At 39.5% G+C, this 23,143-nt stretch overlaps 1 long non-coding RNA gene across 1 annotated transcript; it reads right to left on the bottom strand.

Annotated features, from left to right (window-relative positions):
* Positions 1 to 66: 66 nt before the first annotated feature.
* Positions 67 to 23,096, bottom strand: LOC122890465. Its single transcript, XR_006381076.1, has 3 exons — positions 22,837 to 23,096; positions 18,658 to 18,881; positions 67 to 102 (listed from the first exon to the last, which is right to left on the bottom strand). It is a non-coding gene; the product is annotated as an uncharacterized LOC122890465 (long non-coding RNA).
* Between the last annotated feature and the right edge of the window lie 47 nt (positions 23,097 to 23,143).

Raw genomic sequence — 23,143 nt, 5'->3', positions numbered from 1 at the left:
GGTCCTGGGATCAAGCTCCACATCAGGCTACTTACTCAGAGCAGATCCTGCTTCTCCCTCTGCCAACAGTTCCCCTTGCTTGTGTGTGCTCTCTCTCTCTCCCTGACAAAGAAATAAATAAAATCTTAAAAGAAAAATTTTTCCAAAAAATAAAAAGATTTCACCTAGAGAGCTCAGATGCCAAAAGTACCTGAACCAACCCCATCCTTGCAACATTCCTCAAAACACGGTCCTTGGAGAACCTTCATTAGAACCATATCAGGTCCTTTTAAAGATCTGATTTCTAAGACTCAACCTTTGAACATTTGATTGGATACATTTGGGGTAAAGTCTCAGGCTCTGTATATGATTCTTATGTAACTGAAATTTGAAAAATACTATTCCTGTTATTATGCTTCCATAAATAAAACTGTTTTTTGAACTTGATAACATGGTTGTAGAATTCATGGAACTCGTGATGTCACTTGCAAAACGTGACATGATATATTAAATGTAATATAGCTAAATTTGGAAAATAATAGTACAGACTTTGGGAATAAATAGACCTGAGCTCAAATCTCTCCTCTCCTCTCAGTAGTTATGCAACTCTTGGCAAGTTTTTGGACATCTCTGAGCCTTAGTTTCCACTGCTTTAAAATATCTATTATAACGTGCTGAAGGGGTATTGTGAAGATTAAAGACAATATATGTGTAATGCCTAACACATAATAGCCATAGAATAAATAACAGATATTCTTATTATTAAACATCCAACACTTTATAAAATAGGATGTCATTCCTTAATAGACCCTAGTATTAAGAGATTCAGGGAATGGGGGGGGCGGGGTGCCTGGGTACCTTGGTCAGTTGAGTACCCAACTCTTGATTTTGGCTGAGGTCATGATCTCAGGGTTGTGAGGTCGAGCTCCTGGGCTACACACTCAGCACAGTTTGTTTAAGATTCTCTTTCTCCATCTCCCTCTGCTCCTACCCACTCCCCACCCCTTGCTTCAAATAAATAAATAAATAAATAAATAAAGTCTTTTTTTTTTTTTTAATACTTTATTTGACAGACAGAGAGAGTACAAGCAGAAGGAATGGCAGAGGGAGAAGTAGGTTCCCCACTGAGCAGGGAGCCTGATATGGGACTCAATCCCAGATCATGACCCAAGCCGAAGGCAGATGCTCAACCAACTGAGGCACCCAGGCATCCCATAAATAAATAAAATCTTAAAGGAGAAAGAAAGAGAGAGAGAGACACTAGGGGTCAAAGGTTTCAAAATGGTTCAAGCCATCATAGTGATTCAGTACACCAGCTTTGGAATCAGAGTGTCTGTGTTCCAATCTCAACCAGTCTACTTTCTCACTCACCACCAGCAGAGTAAATCAGAACTTCTTTCACTTTCTGGAAATGAGGCCTTTGTTAATATTGTTAAGCTGCAAACCTGTTCATTATTCTGCTAAATAAACTAAAATGGAAATAATACTACCTATCTGACAGGGACTGTGTGAGAATTGAGATTATACATGTATAGAGCTTATGACAGTATCTCCTATATGATCAAAGCACTTTCAAAAGGAAAACCCTGCTCATTTCTATTAGTATTCAACAAACAGTATGTGACTACCATGGGTCAGAAACTCTAAATTCAGTACGTCCAAGAATGAACTCAGCATTTTCTCTGTCCTCTGAGTTTGCCAGTCCTCTGTATTTTCATTTCAGTGACTTTTACTGATGCTCATCCAGTTACCTACCCTAGCTAGAATAAGGATAGTAAACAAACCTGGGTACCAGGCACTCTCCTAAGGGCTTCTTTTACATTAAATTATATTCATTCACACAGAATGACTGTATGAAGTATGGGTACTATTATCATCCCCATTTTACAGATGAAAGAACGGAGATGGACAGAATGCGCAACTTGCCCAAGGCAGTCCCGGAACATCAGTGTCATGACTCAGATCTAGGCAGTATAGTCCCAGACCCTATATCTTTAGTGTACGTAATACTGCCTCGAGGGGTGCCTCACAGGCTCAAGGGCTGGAGCACATGACTCTTGATCTTGTGGTTGGGTTCAAACCTCACGTTGGGTGTAGAAATTTCTTACAAAATTTTTTTAAAAAGGAAATACTGCCTCTAAAGATTTTTGAGTTATTTTAAAAGCTCTCACTCTCCATAACTTCAATATCTAATAAGATACGTAGTGCTCTTAAACATCTCTGATGCACCCCCTCTTCTCCTGTCATTCTGATACACACCTAACTTAGGCTCAATTGACCTGATTGAACAAGTCTCCTTGATTTTAGCTTCTTCTCATTCAATCCTTCTACCAGACCAGTCAGAAGTTTTTCTAAAACATAGATAAGCTAAATGACTCTGCCTTAGTTAAAACATGTAATGGCACCCCAATTTCTACAGAATAGGACCCATATACTCCTATGTGCTGTTCAATAAGGCATCCAGTGCAGTATTTCATTTACAATGGCAAATACATTGCATTTATTTTCATTGATATGAATGTGTCTGTTTCCTCACTAAAGTGGGCCCTCTGTCAAAGTAGGGACACTTTTGTTCATCCTTATATAACTATATATCCCAGGCCCCAAGAGCCCACAGGTACAAATGAGGTCAAGATATCATTAATATGTTAATCTTAATGATTCATTGCTCCTCTAGCAAGTACAGGACCTGTAGCTTCAGCAAAATCCACCATACTGCAACATGCTCCTGACTCCCCAGGAATGTCTCCCACATGCTCAGTAGCAGATTCTCTCCCATTGTAGCTAAACTGCTACCCCACATGACAAATGAGCCACTGTGGTTCTCCCATTCTTCCTCTGAACCCTGTATTCCAATGAAATACTTGTGAAATACTGTAGAAGTAGGGTTGCCTCTAGTTCCCTGGGGACCAGATACACTCTCAGGGGTCTGAGCCAGGACAAATTTGAAGTACATCGTATTCAGAATCCCTTCTTCACTCCAGCAGTGGTTTTAGTACTCATCCAACTCATTTCTTTTTCCCTTAAGATGATCTGCCTTGCTTAAGTTACCCAGCAAATTTGTTAAAACTTTTTGCGGGGCCATCCTACCAGTCTTCTAGGTGTGTTTAACATTACCTGAGTCCCAGAGTGCCCACAGGGAATGGTCAAGGCATATGCTCTAAGCTACAGTTGTTTCCTGTTTCCCTACATCCCTCACCAACTTCTCTGCCTAGCATGGAGCTTTGTTCATACGAAAATCATAGTAAATGTTTTTTTTTTTTTATTAAAGATTTTATTTATTTATTTGACAGACAGAGACTACAAGTAGGCAGAGAGGCAGGCAGAGAGAGAGGAGGAAGCAGGCTCTCCGAGAAGCAGAGAGCCTGATGCGGGGCTCGATCCCAGGACCCTGAGATCATGACCTGAGCCGAAGGCAGAGGCTTTAACCCACTGAGCCACCCAGGCGCCCCTCATAGTAAATGTTTTTAAATGTAATAAAAGTGATTTTTATGCCACTTGAGAAGAGCTAAAGTTTATCTGAGGAAATGAACAGAAATTTAGTATGAGACTCTCTGGCCCTCAATCCAAAATTACACAGAAAGTCTGGTCTTTAAGGAAAAAACAAATACACGAGCTCTCATCTGAGAGGCATTTGGCTGTTGCCAGAACTCTGACTACAGTATATGTACATCTATGTTCTCCAAAGGACCCCCTCCAAAGGAATCTGGGTCACAAGTGAAGTGTTCATGACTGTATGCCAAACCCTTCCACTGAAGCAAGAGGAAGCTGATTCACTCTTCTTGTGGCCCACTGCGAACAGAATTGCCTCAAGTTCCTGTTGACACACTCTTTTTAAAAAGACTACCTGGTGGTGACAACCTCCCCATGAGAACATGACCCTCGAGAAGGACCTCCTTCTTTCACTCCCCAGGAGAGAAGAGGAAGAACAAGAAGCACCTGGTGCAGAGCCCCACCTCCTATTTCATGGACATGAAAGCGCCCAAGATTCTACAAAATCACCATGGTTTTTAACCATACATAAACAGTAGTTTTGTGTGTTGGTTGTTCCACTGTCCTTTGGCAGCCTACAAGAGGAAAGCAAGGCTTACAGAAGGATGGAGCACTAAAAGCCCCTGAATCGAGATGAGAAACTATCCCAATAAACACATTTTGGATAAAACAAACAAACAGGGTGCCTGGGTGGCTCAGTGGGTTAAGCCTATGCCTTTGGCTCAAGTCATGATCCCAGGCTCCAGGGATCATGCCCATATCAGGCTCTCTGCTAAGCAGGGAGCCTGCTTCCCCCTCTCTCTGCCTGCTTCTCTGCCTACTTGTGATCTCTCTCTGTCAAATAAATAAAAATCTTTTAAAAAACAAACAAACAAAAACCATTTAGTTATCTCATCCATATAATGTGAATCTTTTAGATTGACATGACTTTTCACATTTTTTTCATTATTTTTTTCACTCTTTTTTTAAAATTTATTTATTTTCAGAAAAATATTATTCATTATTTTATTTTTTTTTCACCACACCCAGTGCTCCATGCAAGCCGTGCCCTCTATAATACCCACCACCTGGTACCCCAACCTCCCACCCCCCCAACTTCAAACCCCTCAGATTGTTTTTCACATTTTAAATATATAAGGTATTTCTTGTTTGCTGTCATTTTGAAGAAAGTGCAGCCTGCTAGGCCACAAGGTATTTATGTAGAAACTTCCCCAAATTGCTAACTATATTAGGGTTTTAAACATTGGTACTGTTTTCAGGTCACTGGCATTAACTAAGACTCACTTAAAAAGAAATTACTAGTTGTTGAATACCTCTCAGTTGCTTTTTTTTTTTTTTAAAGATTTTATTTATTTATTTGCCAGAGAGAGATCACAAGTAGACAGAGAGGCAGGCAGAGAGAGGGAAGCAGGCTCCCTGTTGAGCAGAGAGCCTGATGCAGGACTCGATCCCAGGACCCTGAGATCATGACCTGAGCCGAAGGCAGCGGCTTAACCCACTGAGCCACCCAGGCACCCAATACCTCTCAGTTTAAAGGGAAATATAAATTGTATTAGTGCTTTTACAAATTCAAACTATTAATCAAGAAATTTCATCTCATGCTTAATGATTTGAATCATGGTAAGTGCAAAAGACACTTGAATATAGGTCATAGTATTTAGGTTCTTTGGCTCTTTCACTGAACCATCACATGGTCATGATCACGGGCAAGGTCTTTAACCTTTATGGCAATCCATGACAAAACATCATGAAAGTGCCTAGCAGGCACCTGGGTGGCTTAGTCGGTTAAGCATCCGACTCTTGATTTTGGTTCAGGTCACAGTCTTGGGGCTGTGAGGTTGAGCCCTATGACAGGCTCTGCACTCCATGGGAAGTCTGCTCAAGGTTCTCTCTCATCCTCTTCCCCTTCATGCTCTCTAAATAAATAAATAAATCTTTATTTATAAAATAAGTGCCTAATATAACACTTGGCATTTTCTACAGAAATTCAGTATTTCTTAAAATGGAAGTTTTATTTAACACATGTTAAGCATCTTGTATGTTTTTAAAAGATTTTGTCAGAGAGAGAGCACAATCAGGGACAGTAGGAGGCAGAGGGAGAAGCAGAGTTCCCGCTGAGCAAGGAGTCCGATGCGGATGCCAGACTAGGTCATGACCTGAGCCCAAGGCAGACCCATAACCTTCCGAGCCACCCAGGTGTCCCGAACAACTTGTATCCTTTATGAGTTTTATACTAAGTAGCAGCATCCTCCTATTTTACATGTAGATCTGGAAATACTCATCATTGCCTTCAAATGAGACTGAGCAAAGCCTTATACTACCCCTAAATGCAAATTAAATGGCATAGGATAGTGCTTTCTTAAACACCGGTCACAAGCTAATTGTGAATTGGAACCAGCAAATCTTATAGAAAATGCCTAAGCAACTTGCTTAAAGTCTGAGTCTGATACCACGATCATCCTTGGCAACTGTTATGAGAAACAAGTAATGGAAAGTAGGTAATAAATAAAATATGAATTGTTAGGATAGTTTGTTGCCTTTTCAATTGTTTTCCTGGTATAAGATGGCAAATTTAATTGTTGCTTTATTGGAAGGCTAATAATTGTACAATTAAGTGTTGGTTAATAAAATCCAATTACTTGTGGTTTAATGTGTGAAGGCATTTCATCTGCTGCTGACAGAAAGTATCAAGATTTTCAGCTACAGATGTTCAGTCCATGTGTAGTGGGACATTTTCAAATCTGTAACTTTTAACATTTTAATCAAACTAATACAAATTGCACATAAACCATACTTTAAAAAATAAATAAAAAGTATGAAGTGACAGAGCACCTGGCTGGCTCAGCTGGTAGAGCATCCCACTCTCAGTTGCAAGGTCATGAGTTCAAGCTGCATGTTAGGAACAGAGATTACTTTTTTTTTTTTTTTTAAAGACTTTATTTATTTGACACAGAGAGAGAGAGAAAGAGAGAGAGCCAGAGAGGAAACACAAGCAGGGGGAGTGGGAAAGAGAGAAGCAGACTTCCAGCTGAGTGGGAGCCCAATTCAGCACTCGATCCCAGGACCCTGGGATCATGACCTGAGCCAAAGGCAGCCACATAATGACTGAGCCACACAGGCACCCCACAGAGATTACTTTTTTTAAAAGTTAATAAAAAAACTTTTTAACTATGAATTGAAAACAGAGTTCAAGCTCAACCCCTGGATCTGGAATATAAAATAATGACAATATGAAGAAAAATGTTTATTTTATTTTATTTTTATTTTTTAAAATGTTTATTTTAAACAGCAAATCTTTACTTCATTCAAGTTACATTCTTTTTTTATTCCCTTTTAAAGATTTTACTTATTTAAAAAAAATATTTTATTTATTTATTTGACAGAGATCACAAGTAGGCAGAGAGGGAGGCAGAGAGAGAGAAAGGGAAGCAGGCTCCCTGCCAAGTAGAGAGCCCAATGCAGGGCTCGATCCCAGGACCCTGGGATCGTGACCTGAGCCGAAGGCAGAGGCTTTAACCCACTGAGCCACCCAGGCACCCCTAAAGATTTTATTTTTAAGCAATCTCTACACCCAAAGTGGGGGGCTCAAATTCACAACCCCAAGATCAAGAGTCATACACTCCACCAACTGAGCTAGCCAGGTGCCACTATTCAAGCTACATTTTAAAATGTAAAAGTATAGAAGATTATAATAAAGATAATTTAATATGTGGGTTTATCAAATCATTGGTATTTTAAGGTACCTGGGTGACTCAGTCATTAAATGTCTGCCTTCAGCTCAGGTCATATCTCAGGGTCCTGGGATCAAGTCCCGCACTGGGCTCCCTGCTAGCAGGAAGCCTGCTTCTCCCTCTCCCACTCCCCCTGCTTGTGTTTGCTCTCTCAGTCTCTGCCAAAAAATAAAAACCTTAAAAAAAAGAACTCATACTCATTTAGAAAAATTATTGGTATTTTAAAAGTAAAAGCATAAGATACACAAAATTAAGAAGCTACTTGGAAACAAGCTAAGATTATTGATAAAGGAGGGAAGTGCATTCAGGTCCCCAGTCTAATTTCTTAGTCAGCCCACCATTGTTACTGATAAAACCTTATTATCATCTTTAAAGCATATTGCAAGACAGAAGGGAAAACAATGCACATATTTTCTTCCAGCATGTTTGAATATGTGTGTATACTTTTAAGTCCCAGCTAATTAATTAAAACCTATGCAGAGTGACAGCACAGTAGCTTTTTCTTTTTCTTTTTCTTTTTTTTTTTTTTTTACGATTATGGAACACTTAGAAGCAGTACTTATTACTGTAGTCCATAGAGATTTCAAAATCCAGTTTGATAAGAACTGTGTAACACTTTGTCGGACATATGTTACAAGATCAGTTAGTACAGGATTCCTGTCATCTAAACATAGCCTCACATGAAACTGAATTAGACTCATTTATTGTAGATAATATACTGTTGGGTAATGTAAATTTAAAAAATATCCTATGATGGAAAATCTGAAATATTAAGAATAGAAAAAAAGAGACAATAGTATGAACACCATCATGCACCTAATACCAGCTTTAATAATCATCTATATGGGAGCCCTGGAAAAAAAAAAGAAAGCACAATCCAGGGCACCTGGGTGGCTGTCGGTTGAGTTGCTCAGGTCATAATCTCAGGGTACTGGGATCAAGCCCACCTGTAGGGCTCCCTGCTCAGTGGATTATTATTTGACAGACCTTTGTGAGCACACTCTCTCGCAAATAAATAAAATCTTTTTAAAGAACATACAATCCAGGGGTGCCTGGGTGGCTCAGTGGGTTAAGCTTCTGCTTTTGGCTTAGGTCATGATCTGAGTCCTGGGATCGAGCCCCACATTGGGGTCTCTGCTCGGTGGGAAGCCTGCTTCTCCCTCTCTCTCTGCCTGCCTCTCTGTCTACTTGTGATCTCTGTCTCTGTCAAATAAATAAATAAAATCTTGGGGAAAAAAACATACAATCCATAGCTTATGGCAGTTAAGTAACAAGTTGCAGACCTGCTTTTTGGTCTCTAGTGTATTCCTGTCAGCCTTAAAAGGCTTGACTTCCTTTAAAATTTCTCATGTAATAGACCTGCTAGTGATTAATTCTTTCACCTTTAGTGTGAAAGAGCATTTTGCCTTTGTTTTTACTTTTGTTCAAGGTTTTATTTATTTGAGAGAGAGCACAGCAAGCAGGGGCCAGAGGCAGAGTTGGAAAGGGAGCAACAGACTCTGCTGAGCAGGGACCTCAGGAATGGGGTTCAATCCCAGGAAACGGAGATCAAGACCTGAGCAGAAAGCAGGCACTTAACAGACTGAGCCACACCCAGGTGCCCCTTACCTCTTTTTTTTTTTTTTTAAGATTTTATTTATTTATTTGACAGAGAAAGATCACAAGTAGGCAGAGCAGCAGGTAGAGACAGAGAGGGGGAAGCAGGCTTCCTGCTGAGCAGCGAGCCCAACGCGGGACCTGATCCCTGAACCCCAAGATCACCACCCCAGCCGAAAGCAGAAACCCAACCCACTGAGCCACCTAGGTGCCCCTTGCCTTTGTTTTTAAAACACATTTTCTCTGGGCATATAATTTTAGGCTGACAGGTTCTTTCCAGTACATTATGTATGTCAACTTCTACAATTTGTTACCTGAAAGAAATCTGAGGTCATTCTCATATTTTAACCTTGTTTCCAAATTACTTGGATAGTGCATTTACCCTCTGGTCTTTTTTTTTTTTTTTTCCTTTCTTTCACTGGTATGAAACAATTAGGTGCCTTCCTATACTGTTTTTTTCATGCTTTTTTTTTTTAAGATTTTATTGATTTATTTGACAGACAGAGATTACAAGTAGGCAGAGAGGCAGGCAGAGAGAGGAGGAAGCAGGCTCCCCACTGAGCAGAGAGCCCAATGCTGGGCTTCATCCCAGGAGACTGGGATAGTGAGATGAGCTGAAGGCTGAGGCTTTAACCCACTAAGCCACCCAGGTGCCCCTGTTTTTTCATGCTTCTTGTACTTGGGACTCATTGATCCTAAATCTATATAGGTTTATAGTTTTCATCATATTTAGACACTTTTTAGCTCTCATTCCTTCAACAGTTTCTTCACATTTCTTCTCCACTTCTTAGTCTTTTATAGTACATTAGATGCTTTTTAAAATTTTCTGTGATTTTGGAGTTTCCATTAATAGGTCTTCAAACTCATGAATCTTTTCTGCGGGACGTCAAGTCTGCCATTATTCCCACCTGGTGTTTTTTTTTTTTTTTTTTTAAAGATTTTATTTATTTATTTGACAGAGAGAGATCACAAGTAGGCAGAGAGGCAGGCAGAGAGAGAGGAGGAAGCAGGCTCCCTGCTGAGCAGAGAGCCCGATGCGGGACTCGATCCCAGGACCCCGAGATCATGACCTGAGTCGAAGGCAGCGGCTTAACCCACTGAGCCACCCAGGCGCCCCCACCTGGTGTTTTATATTTCACACATCTAGAAGATTGTTTTTCCATCTTCTGTGTCTCTAAACTTTTCAACAATTGGAAGAGTTACAATAAAATGTCTGCAAATTTTAACATCTGTGTCAGTTTCAATTGATTTGTCTGATTATGGGTCCTATTTTCCTATTTATTTCATCTTTAATAGTTTTTGATTGGATGCTAGACATTAGGAATTTTATCTTTCTGGGTATTGGATGTTTTTGCATTCCGGCAAATCTTTGTTCTAGTACAGTTACTTGGAAAGGATTTATTGCTTTCAGGTCTTGCTTTAAACACAAGAGAGAACAATGCTCAACCAAGGACAAATTACTCCCCACAACTGAGGTGAAACCCATAAATGTACTCTACCCAAAGCTCTGAGAACATTGAGGTTTTCTAGTCTGTCTTGTTGGTGCAGCTATCATTCCCAACCCTTTTGGAGATGCTCTATTACTTCCAGTAATCTTTTACTCAGCCTCAGGTAATTAATATCCTCAGCTACATGGACTGATTAGTACTCACCTGAAAACACAAGGAGTTTTTAGAGTTCTTTTCCTGTGCAACTCTCTTCTCTCTAGTACTCTGTGCTGCGAACTCTAACCACATCAGTTTCACCAGACTCTCAACTATCTCATCAGAATTCCACCAGGCTCTCTCTCCCTGTTTCCTCCTCCCTGTGATGCAATGGGAAAACTCCCTCAAGGTAGTAAGCTGGGGCAATGATAGAACTCACCTTGTTTCTTTCCTCTCCTCGAGAGTTCATGTACTTCATTCCTTGATGTCTTGAAAAACAGTTTCATATATTTTGTCTATTTTTTATTATTACTGTCATGTCTCAATCTTTTAACCATTATGCACCCCCCCAAAATTTGATGCATTCAAGAAAAATATCTGGATAGCATCAGTTGCTTTCTAAAAACCCTGAATCAGAAATTGAGTTACACTTGAGAATAAAAGAACATAAAACACTAATTTTTCATAAAAATTAAACAATGCTTAGGAGACATTAACTTTATCATTCTTTTGGATGAGTAAGACTGTAGAAAACAGAATCACTGTAGTACTACTTATTAGTACTTTAAATAAGTACTTTAAATACTCAAATTAAGAACACAAGAAACAGGTGTTAATAGTGTAACAGACATGTGAGAATTGCCCTGGTGTATCACAGACTGGAGTGAACTAATAAAGGCAGCATACTTATCACATTAAACAAAATGCTCCCGAATTTTTGTTTGCATTTTATTTATTTGGGATTTTTTCTCTGTTGCATTTATGTATTAGTTGCATTATAAATTTACAAAGCCCTATCAGCTAACGTATTTCTATTGTGTTAGAAAATGTGTGCCTGGGTGGCTCAGGTGTCTTCGGCTTGGGTCATGATCTCCAGATCCTAGGATCGAGACCCACCGTGGGCTCCTAGGCTGGCTCAGTGGGGAATCTGTTTCTTCCTCTCCCTCTCCCCTTGTTTATGTGCTCTCTCTCTCTAATGACTAAATAAAAATCTTTTAAAAATAAAATAATCAAGGTAATGGCTCTTAATGATGAATTATTTTGTCATATACCTACAACCATTGCCTTTGCAAATTCCCAAGTTTGTTGAGAGTCACAAAAAAAGAAAACAGTGAGCTTGCCACTGCAGGCTACTTTTACATAACAAACAGATGAAGTAACTAAGATATCTCAGTGAAGGGTAACGAGGCTTATAGAAGATTGTTTCGCATCACTGATTTCAAAGCATCTGTTCAGTTATAAAAGCTGTAGAAGAATGTAACTTCCCTCTAGTTTTCCTGTATTGTTACATAACTCATTTTCTCCAAATTAGTATTAATTTACACCTAGTATTTATAGGATAAATAGAAATCAAAATGGAAAACAAACCATACTAGCCCAAAAAGAAATGAGGTGAACAAGTACCATAAATAAAAATTATTTAGGACCAAATAACCTACTACTATTGTGGCCTATAAAGATTTTATTGCAGGGGCAACTAGATGGCCCAAGAGTCGGATGCACAGTTAAGCATCCAAGTTGATTTCTGATCCCAAGTTCTTGGAATCAAGCCCTGAGAAAGGCTCTGTGCTTAGTGGGGAGTTTTTTCCCCTTTCTCTCCCTCTGCCCCTCCCCTTGCTCGTGTTCGCTCTCTCTCTCTCTCACATAAATAAAAATAAATCTTCAAGGAAAAAAGAAAAGATTTCATTACATTCTTTCTATCCTGGATATACCAGGCTTCAGGACTAGGTCCTATCTAAGACCTTTCTGTGACTACTACTTTCAAAGGTCTTATTTACCACACCGGCAGTGTGAAAAACAACTCAAAGCATTCAAAGTTTACAGCATACTATGTCTTACCTTCTTAGCCCCAAAAACTAGTTGGATGGGCAAAGATGCTATCCTGAACACCTCTTTTCAGAGGCACAAATACTTTTAGGTGGAGGGATCTACAACTGAGGCAAAATTGTAAAAGGAATGGAAGGTGGAAAAGAGCACTGCCTTTTTTTTAAAAAAGATTTTATTTATTTGGGGTGGGGGGTAGGGGAAGAGGGCACGAAAGTACACGAGCATGGGGAGGAGAAGGAGGCAGGAATCTCAAGAAGACTCTGCTGAACGTGGAGCCTGATGCAGGGCTTGATCTCACGATCCTGAAACCATGAGCTGACCCAAACGAAGGCAGATGCTTAACCAACTGAACCATCCAGGCACCCCAGGAGCCTTACTTCTATTAAATTAAATGTTTGGGGGTGCCTGGGTGGCTCAGTGGGTTAAGCCTCTGCCTTCAGCTCAGGTCATGATCTCAGGGTCCTGGGATCGAGCCCCGCGTCAGGCTCTCTGCTCAGTAGGGAGCTTGCTTCCTCCTCTCTCTCTGCCTGCCTCTCTGCCTACATGTAATGTCTGTCTGTCAAATAAATAAACAAAATCTTAAAAAAAAAAAAATTAAATGTTTGGCCTTTGGCAAATACTTAACTCTCTGGGCCTTAGTTTCCCCATTTGTATAAATAGGGAAGTTAGAGTTTGTATAAATAGGGAATGTAGAGGAACCTGGTTTATAGAAATTCTATCACGGCTTTGTAATCCTTTATTCATATATATTAGGACACCATTTCAAAAATGTTATTGAAGTCATTCACCTCCTAAAATCAACATAACAGAAGTTTTATTTAGAAGCCACTACCTAAGTTTTAACTTTGGTTAAAACCTCCCCAAAGTTAAAACTTCAATGTAGCCATGATTAAACTTAACTATCAGTTTATAGGAAATACACATGGTAGAAAAGCTTGAGTATGAAGATGAAATCAGTCAAATCCAGTATATGAAAAATTCAGCTAGACAAATGACCTAATCTTTACAACAAATAAATGTCAAGGAGGCGAGGACAGCCTGTTACGTATTAAAAGATACAGTAAGAATTATTAATCATACAAAATATATGGACATGGTTTAGATTCCAGTTCAAAAAAACAAGGGTGAAGACATTTTTTTTTAGAAAATTAGAAAAACCTGAATGCTGGATATTAGATGAAATGCTATAATGGCCAAGACTTAAAATAATTCTAGCTGAGAGTAGGGTGCAGGAAGTGTGTGTATATGTGCGTGTTTATGGGGAAGGGGGCCATTGAGACAAGGAACAGAAACTAAATTGGTCAAATATTGATAACAGTTCATTTTACTATTCTCTTTGATATTTTTCATAACAGTAAAAAAGTATGATTTTCAAATCTATTAAATTTATGTACATATGACATGCTATTATCACTAGCCTGTTGGAAGACATGGAATTCTCTAAGCTAAGTACAAAATCTTAACAAACAAAAAGACAAAGTAGTAAGGACCCAATATAATTAAATAACAAGTGATGCATTCTGTATTTATTAAGAAAATAAGCCTTTGGAGCATCTGGGAGGCACAGTCAGTTAAGTATCTGCCTTTGGCTCAGGTCATGATCTCACGGTCCTGGGATCTAGTAGAAGTCGGGCTCTCTGCTCAGCAGTGAGTCTGTTTCTCTCTCTCCTTCTATGCTTGCGCTCTCTCGCTAATAAATAAAATCTTTTTTAAAAAGGAAAAAGAAAATAAACCACTGAAACCTATAAAATTAATACATTAAAGTGGCTTCACCAATTACCAACCCATGGCTCACCACATTTTTTCCACCTAAAACCCCATCCAAAAGACCCCAAACTTGAGTCCCATATTAGAAATGGCTTTTAAGGGACGCCTGGGTGGCTCAGTTGGTTGGACGACTGCCTTCGGCTCAGGGCGTGATCCTGGAGTCCCGGGATCGAGTCCCACATCGGGCTCCCAGCTCCATGGGGAGTCTGCTTCGCTCTCTGACCTTCTCCTCGCTCATGCTCTCTCTCACTGTCTCTCTCTCTCTCAAATAAATAAATAAAATCTTTAAAAAAAAAAAAAAAAAGAAATGGCTTTTAAAAGTCCCATTAGTTTGATTTTCACTGTGCTGCCTTGAAAAGATTGTTTAATCTTAGAAGCAAAACCCATTTCCTATGCTTAAATGTAATTATTTAGCTCTACTTCCACATTTGTTTCAGGATCACGTACATGTTGATTATTAAACAATTATATGTCATGTATCATTTAAAACAAAAATTTTTGAGGGGCGCCTGGGTGGCTCAGTGGGTTAAGCCTCTGCTATCAGATCAGGTCATGATCTTAGGGTCCTGGGATCAAACCCTATATCAGGCTCTCTGCACAGCAGGGAGCCTGCTTTCCCCCGTCTCTCTGCCTACCTCTCTGTCTACTTGTGATATCTCTCTCTCTGTCAAATAATAAAATCTTTAAAAAAACTTTTTAAAAATACTATCAGTGGGGTGCCTGGGTGGCTCAGTTGGTTGGACGACTGCCTTCGGCTCAGGTCATGATCCTGGAGTCCCAGGATAGAGTCCCACATCAGGCTCCCAGCTCCATGGGGAGTCTGCTTCTCCCTCTGAACTTCTCCTCGCTCATGCTCTCTCTCTCTGTCTCTCTCTCCAATAAATAAATAAAATCTTTAAAAAAAATACTATCAGATAGTAAGATTATAAAAACATAATAATTAAGACAATGTGGGGATGCCTGTGTGGCTCAGTCAGTTAAGTGTCTGCTTTCGGCTAAGGTCATGATCCCAGAGGATTGAGTCCTGCACCAGGCTCCCTGCTCAATGGGGAATCTGCTTCTCCCACTACCCTCCCCGCTACTTGTGATCTCCTCTCTCTCTCTCTCTCTCAAATAAACAAAATCTTAAAAAAAAAATTAAAAAAGGCAACATAGGGGCGCCTGGGTGGCTCAGTCGGTTCAGCATTTGACTCTTGATTTTGTCTCAGGTCATGACCTCAGGGTCATGAGACTAGTCCCATATTGGGCTCCACACTGAGTGTAGAGTCTGCTCAATATTCTCTCCCCCCACCCCTGCAATCTCTCTCTCTCTAAAAAAAGGTGGGGGCAATGTAATGCTGGTCTAGTGGTGGATAAAAATTGTAACTGAAAGAGACAAGAAAGAGGACCACATTCCATGCAGACTTCTAGTGGGTGACAAAGTTGCCACTGTTGATCAGCTGAGGAGAAATAAAAAGCTATTCAATAAATAGGGCTGGGCCAACAGTTATTCATATGGGAAAAAATGAAATTGTATACTTCCCAAACATTAAAAAAAAAATTCCAGTAGAAGGATTTAAATGTAAAGTACAACATTCAGAAAAATATTGAGAGAATATCTTTTTTTATACTCTGAGGGTGGGAAGAATTTCTTAAATAAGATAAAAAAGAGCACAGGCCATTAAAGGATAAAAAAAATTTTTTTTAAGATTTTATTTATTTATTTGACAGAGAGAGATCACAAGTAGGCAGAAAGGCAGGCAGAGTGAGAGGGGGAAAGCAGGCTCACTGCTGAGCAGAGAGCCTGATGTGGGACTCGATCCCAAGACCCTGAGATCATGACCTGAGCCAAAGTCAGAGGCTTTAACCCACTGACCTACCCAGGCACCCCAATTAAAGGATAAATTTTATAAAATTAACTTCTGTCCATAAGTAACAACATGGTACAATAAAAAAAAGTGGATTAAGATATAAAAGGTATTTTATTGACATAGAAACAAGAAACATATGAAAATATTCAACTCTTAGTAGTCAGAAAAATGCAATTAAAATGAACATTAAGATTTCAGTCCTCCCCTATCAGACTAGAAAAAGTAAAGCCTGATACAATATCGCACATGGGCAAGAATGCAAAGTAAGAATTCTCATACACTGCTAGTAGGACTGGAAATTAGTCCAATTATTTAAGAAAAATAACAGTATTATTAACTAAGCTACATAGGTACATAATCCTACCACCTAACAATTCTAACTTTATTAGTTCACTAGGGTTGCCCTAACAAAAAATAATGTATTCTAGGTGTCTTAAACAACAGAAATTTATCTTCCTGGTTTTGGAGGCTAGAAGACCAAAGATCAAAGTGTCGACAGGTTTGAGTTCTTGAGACTCTTGGCTTGTAGATAGATATCTTCTTGCAGTGCCCTCACATGGTCTTTCCTCTCTAAATAGACATGTTCTAATTTCCTTTTCTTTTACAACACCAGTCAGAGTGGATGAGGGCCCCATCTCAAACGCCTTATTTTAACCTAGTCACCTATTTTAAGACCCTATCTCCACATCCAGTCACATTCTGAAGTACTGGGAGTTAGGGCTTCAACATATGACCTTTGTGGATACATGATTCAGTCCCAACTCTGCCTCTAGGCATTATTAGCCAAAGAAATTCTTACACATGTTTGAGAATCCTGATAGAAGTTCAGTTCATGGTGTTCATTGGTAGCTTAGTTGGTTAAGTGTCTGCCTTTGGCTTGGATCATCATCTCAGGGTCCCTGATCAGCTGGGAGTCTGTTCCTCCCTCTCCCTCTGCCCTTGTGCTATCTCTCCCTTGCTCTCTCAAATAGATAAATAAAATCTTTAAAAATAAATATATAAAGTGATATCTCACTGTTGTTTAAAAAAAAAAAGCTTAGCTCATAACAGCACACAACAGACTGGATAATCCAAGTGTGCTGTATTACTATATAACAGTGAAAAGGAATGAACTATAGCTACAAGCGTAAATTTGGATTTTAGATTCTCAGAAACAGTACTAAGTGGAAAAAATAGTTACAAAAGCATATATGTAATATAACTCCATTTATATTAAGGTGAAAAAAGGCAAAGATAAAGCACATATTTTGGGATACATCTAGGTAGCCTTAAAACTAAAGTAAACTCTAAAGAAAAGCACGGTAATGAATGAGTGACACAAAATTCAGGATAGTGTTTTCCTCTGGAAAGGAAGGAAGGGGAAATACATTCAGAAAAAGGCACAAGACACTTAAAAAGGTACTTCAGCATTCCATTTCTTAACTCAGATGCTGGGATATATGTTCATTTTATTATTCTTTTATGAAGTAATAAAAAAATTTGTATTGGGTGCCTGGGTGGCTCAGTGGGTTAAAGCCTACGGCTCAGGTCATGATCCCAGGGTCCTGGGATGGAGCCCCACATCAGGCTCTATGCTCAGCAGGGAGCCTGCTTCCTCCTCTCTCCCTACCTGCCTCTCCACCCACTTGTGATCTCTGTCAAATGAATAAATAAAATCTTTTAAAAAAAAAAAAATGTATTTGATCTTTGTCCCTGGTACAGAGCTCAAAAACCTTGGCATGTCCTGAGTGAAAAGAGTGTCGTTGGTTATTCTGGAATCCAGAGTAACTTTAACTAGAGTTTATGGTAATGAGGTGACTCAAGGTGGAGGTTAGTGGTCTCTAGACACTTTCAGGATGGAAGCTCATCACCTGAAAAGCTAATTAGGTGATTACAGCTGGAATTTTCAGGCCCATCCTCTTATTTTCAGGTAAGGGAGAGGAATTGCTGATTGAGTTCAAATAGCCAATGATTTAATCCAACACACCTATTCAATGAAATCTCATTAAAAAAATCCTGAAACAACCAGGCTCAAGCTTCTAGGATGGTGAACACATCAATGTGCTGGGAAGATAGGATACCCACAGAGGTCATGGAAGCTCTGCTCTCCTTTTCCCCCATACTTTGCCCTATGTATTTCTTCCATTCGGCTGTTTCAGTGGTAACTTTTACAATATAACTGTAACAGAGGAGTGCCTGGGTGGCTCAGTGGATTAAGCCTCTGCTTTGAGCTCAGGTCATGATATCAGGGTCCTGGCATCAAGCCCCACATCAGGCTCTCTGCTCAGCAGGGAGCCTGCTTCCCCCACTCTCTCAGCTGCCTCTCGGCCTACTTGTGATCTCTCTCTGTGTCAAATAAGTAAATAAAATCTTAAAACACCAAAACAGTAATAGTAAGCACAGCACCTACTTGAATTCTGTTCCGTTATTCTAGAGACTTCTCATATCTTATTTGGGGGTGTGGCAGTCATGGGAATCCCCCAAATTTGTAGTTAGGTAGGTAAAACTGCAAGTAGTTTGGGTATACCTGAGACTTGTGGCTAGTATCTGAAGTGGGGGCAGTTTTGTGGGAATAAGCCCTTGCTTGACCTGTAGGTCTACTCTAATGCTGGGTATTTAAATTACAGGGTACCCATTTGGTATCAAAGGATTGCTATTGAAACAACATATATTTAAATGGGATGTGTGCATGTATTACATACACTCTTCTCTCATCATATATTACATAATTAATAAGGAAAAATTTAACTACTGTGCATTTAAATCAAACAAAAACCATGAGGTAGCACTTACCTTTAACCTTGGGGCAATCATTACCCATAGGTCTTAAGTCTTTAAAGAGCCGCGTCTACCTGTATCCTCACATTTGGATTTTTAACTTTTAGTCTAATAAGAAGAGCTTCATCCATTTTATGCACAAAATATTATCAATCTGGCCTTTTCCCAGCATATTTCCCAAGAACTTATTTAGAATCTGGCACAACAAACACTGAACTTCATTGCTATATGCCTCAATCCTAAAAAGGAAAAGAAAAAAAAAAAATCAAATTATTCCCAGGAGGCACTATAATGACAACCATCTGATTTTCCATAAGTTCAGAATTCTAGAATTTAATAATAACTCATGAGGAAGTTACAATTTATGCAAAAAAATAAAAAATATAAATAACAGAAAAAAGAAAAAGGCTTTAACGTTAATGTCATTCATAGTCATAGATATACTACATATGCATTTAATATAGTCTCAAAATAACCCTTACCTGAAATAATATTTGCCAAGTAACAGGATGCAATAATTTTTGGACCAAAATTTAACTTCTTTCCTAAGTAGAATTCTCATTTAAATATATTTACCTGAAACTGGTTCTTAAATTTAAGTAAAGGTAGCATTATAATAATAAAGTAAACCTAGCATTATATAGTAAATTAGCTTTTGATTATAATCATATTTTATCCTACAGAAAAAATGTAAAGGTGACTTTCATGTGACATAAATATGTGTATGTAGGTACATATAACATAAACTTACTTATCATCACACATAACATTTATTTTTTTAAAAGACTATTTATTTGAGAGAGAGAGAGACAAGCAGAGTTGGTAGCAGGGACCTGATGTGGGGCTCTATCTCATGACTCCAAGATCATGACCTGAGCTGAAATCAAGGCTTGGACACTCAACTGAGCCACCCAGGTGCCCCTATTTATCATCACATATAAATTTAGACCCCTAGCTGTCTTCTCTCTAAATTATTAAAGCCCTAAAGGCTTTCACCCAGTAAGGTTTTGGATGATACATACACTCACTGCAAATGTTAATACAAATTGAGAAAACTTGCAGAGTATTTTCAAGATAAAGTAAAATAATTAAAATAAGTTGAAATGTCACTGTCTTCATATTCCCTCTACTTGGCTAAATGAAGTAATAAACTGGTCCAAATTCTATTTCTTGCTCCGCTGCAGATTTCATATTTACAGACTATCATAATGTATTTAAATACATAATGTATTTAAGGTATGAACAAATGCCTCCTGAAAAAATGCTTTACTGACAACCAGAAATATAAAACCAATCCTTCACAAACTACATTGATAAGTCTTTATCCCTAGCACTGACCTAAGACTCTCCAAGATATTAATAATGTCTCATCAAACTAAATCTTTATTCCTTAGTAACTTTTAATCATCTATCCAGAAGAAATGATTAAGGAAAAAAGACTTGGTAATCATTTACTTGTGTCTCTCCTGTTTCTGAATTACTTCTGCCACGGAGGAAAGCAGCATAAGGCTTTGATTACAAAAGATTGTTTTGATTCTTCTACACATCCTTCAGTCTATTTAGAAAAATGTACCAAATACAGTTCAGTTGTCAATTCTTTTATAATTTCACCTGCCTATAACACAGCAATTTCATTTTGATAGATCATTTATCATTTTAACTCCTATTCCCACACTACTCAGGATATTACTTACAAATGTTCTTATCAAAAACATCCTCCCAGGGGCACCTCAGTGGCTTAGTGGATATGGGTAGGTAGGGGTAGGGCATCTGCCTTCTGCTCAGGTCATGATCCCAGAGTCTAGCCTCTCTGCTCAACTGGGGAGCCTGCTCCCTGTGTTTGTGTTCTCTCTCTGTCAAATAAATACACTCTTAAAAAAAAAAAATCTTCCAATTATATTTCAGTGGTTCCCAAACACTCCCAAAAACGAACAAAAAAGCAATAGCTCTCGTATTTGGCTGCTGGGAGGATAGAATGGACCACTCTATGAAGGGCAACTGTAATTACCACGTTTACAAATACATTTCCTCTTTGACCCAGCAATTCCCCTCAGATAATCGGACAGCTACCCCTGCAAATGTAGGAAAGATGTATTCATTAAAGCATTGTGTCTAAGGGTGTCCGACTGGCTCAGTCAGTAGAGCATACCACTTTTGATCTCGGGATTGTGAATTCGAGCTCTCAACACTGGGTACAGAAATTACTTTTTTTTTTTTTTTTTTTTAAGATTTTATTTATTTATTTGACAGACAGAGATCACAAGTAGGCAGAGAGGCAGGCAGAGAGAGAGGAAGGGAAGCAGGCTCCCCGCTGAGCAGAGAGCCCGATGCGGGACTCGATCCCAGGACCCTGAGATCATGACCCGAGCCGAAGGCAGTGGCTTAACCCACTGAGCCACCCAGGCACCCCAGAAATTACTTTAAAAAAAAAAAAGTCATTTCTAATACGTAAATACTGGAAACACAAGTGTGTACCTATAGTGCACTGGCTATTAGAGTATGTCCACAAAATGGAACATGTGACAGCTTAAAAAAAAAATGAAGAAATCTAACTGATAAGGAGTATCCAGAATATACTATTAAATGAAAAAAGCAAAGTGCAGAACAATGTAGAAAATCTTGAAGGAGAAAAGAAAGGAAATAAGAACGCATATTCACATTTGCTTGTATCTGCATGAAGACCTGAGGGTAGTGCTCGCTTCGGCAGCACATATACTAAAAAAGACCTGAGGGTAAACAAGAAACTAGTTAAAAATGGTTTATCCTAAAAAACTGAGGAAAAATACTGGATGGGGACTAGGAAAGGAGCAAGTCTTCTCGGTGAATTTCTTTCTATATACTTGGAACATGTAAAATATTTACTAATCAAAAAATGTTTTTTAAAAATCCATTGAGGGTCGCCTGGGTGGCTCAGTGGGTTAAAGCCTCTGCCTTCTGCTCAGGTCATGATCCCAGGGTCATGATCCCAGGGTCCTGGAATCAGGGAGCCTGCTTCCTCCTTTCTCGCTCTCTGCCTGCCTCTCTGCCTACTTGCGATCTCTGTCAAATAAATAAATAAAATCTTTAAAAAAAAAAAAAAATCCAGTGAAACAAACCTGGTGGCTCTGTGGGTTAAGACTCTGTCTTTGGCTCAAGTCATGACCTCAGAGTCTTCTGATGGAGACCTGCCTCAGGCTCTCTGCTCAGCAGGAAGCCACTTTCCCACTCTCTCTCTCTCTCTCTCTCTCTCTCTCTGCCTACTTTGTGATCTCTGTTAAACAAATAAAATCTTAAAAAAAAAAAAAATTGAACATCCAGTGAAATAGTTTTTAAAAAAAAAATTTGTGTAATCCTGCCAAATAAGAAAAATTAGCTTGAGAAAAAGAAAAATTTTTTCTATCTTTTTCCATCTGCATAAATTAGCCAACCATATATATTTGTTCAACATCATTCTTCTGTCATTTTTTTAAAACTTCCAGAAAGTGGTCGCTTTTCTGTTCCTAGAATTGCTGCTATTCTTCTCTTCAATATCCTGTTGAGTTTGTAGGTGTTCAGAATGGATTGGTATCTAGCTGAATTCCTGGGACCAGACAAAATTTAGGTCTCCGGCTCCACCAATATCTTGCTCCTGCAGTCTATCTAGTCTATTTTTTTTTCTATTTCTTAAAACCATAATAAAAGCCAATTAAGTATATCAACCTGAAAAATATCTGGTTTGTAGCAAAGATGCGCTTACTTACACTGATTTTGTCAATAACAAAGAAGTGTGTTTTGTTAAAATCATTACAGGGCATAAACACAAATTTGTATTTATGTATGTATTTTAAATCTGGTTAATGAAATGCAGATTTATGTTAAAATCAGTGAGCTCTTAACCTGAAGAGACACCGAACTGTGATCATTAAATGTAATACTGGTCTCTAAATAAGTAAACCAGGTAAAATGGTACTAAAACTCAAAATTCACTACAAACCTCTTATAAAGACTGTCGGGATGTGCGTGCGCTCACGAGTCACTCGGGGGGTCCGCGGGAGGGGGGAGGGGCGGCCGGAGGCCCCTGGGGAGAGTGGGTGCCCGGGCGACGTCGGGCTGACCTCCAGACCTCTCTGAACCGGGTGGGTAAGGTTCAGAAGGTTGGAGTCCGGAGGGCCACGGGAGGCTCCTGGGAAGGCTGGTCTCAGGAGGGCGAGGGACGAGCCCCGGGGCCGAGCTTACCGTGCGGTAGGCGCGGCTCAGCGCCGGTGATCTTGTTCTGGTGCGGCCGCTGCGTCCGCTGGAAGGCCTCCTTAACCGGCAGCGGCTCTTTCTCCGCCCCCATGGCGGCGGGACCTGGCCGGGACAAGCCTCGTCCGCTCCGGGGTGCAGGGGCCCGACGGAACGTCAAGTCTACAAAGTCCCCTCAGGATCGGGTTAGCCCGCAGCTGAGCCCCCAAGTTGGAATTACCGCCTGAGCGTTCAAGTAACTCCCGCGGGAGAAGGAAATACCGCGAGACTGCCGCGGGAGCGCTGGGACAGGGAAGAG

This window comes from Neovison vison, chromosome 11 (assembly GCF_020171115.1).
Source record: "Neovison vison isolate M4711 chromosome 11, ASM_NN_V1, whole genome shotgun sequence".
Lineage (NCBI taxonomy): Eukaryota > Metazoa > Chordata > Mammalia > Carnivora > Mustelidae > Neogale > Neogale vison.
Note: the sequence above shows the minus strand (reverse complement) of the source record. Positions and strands in the feature narration are given on the sequence as shown.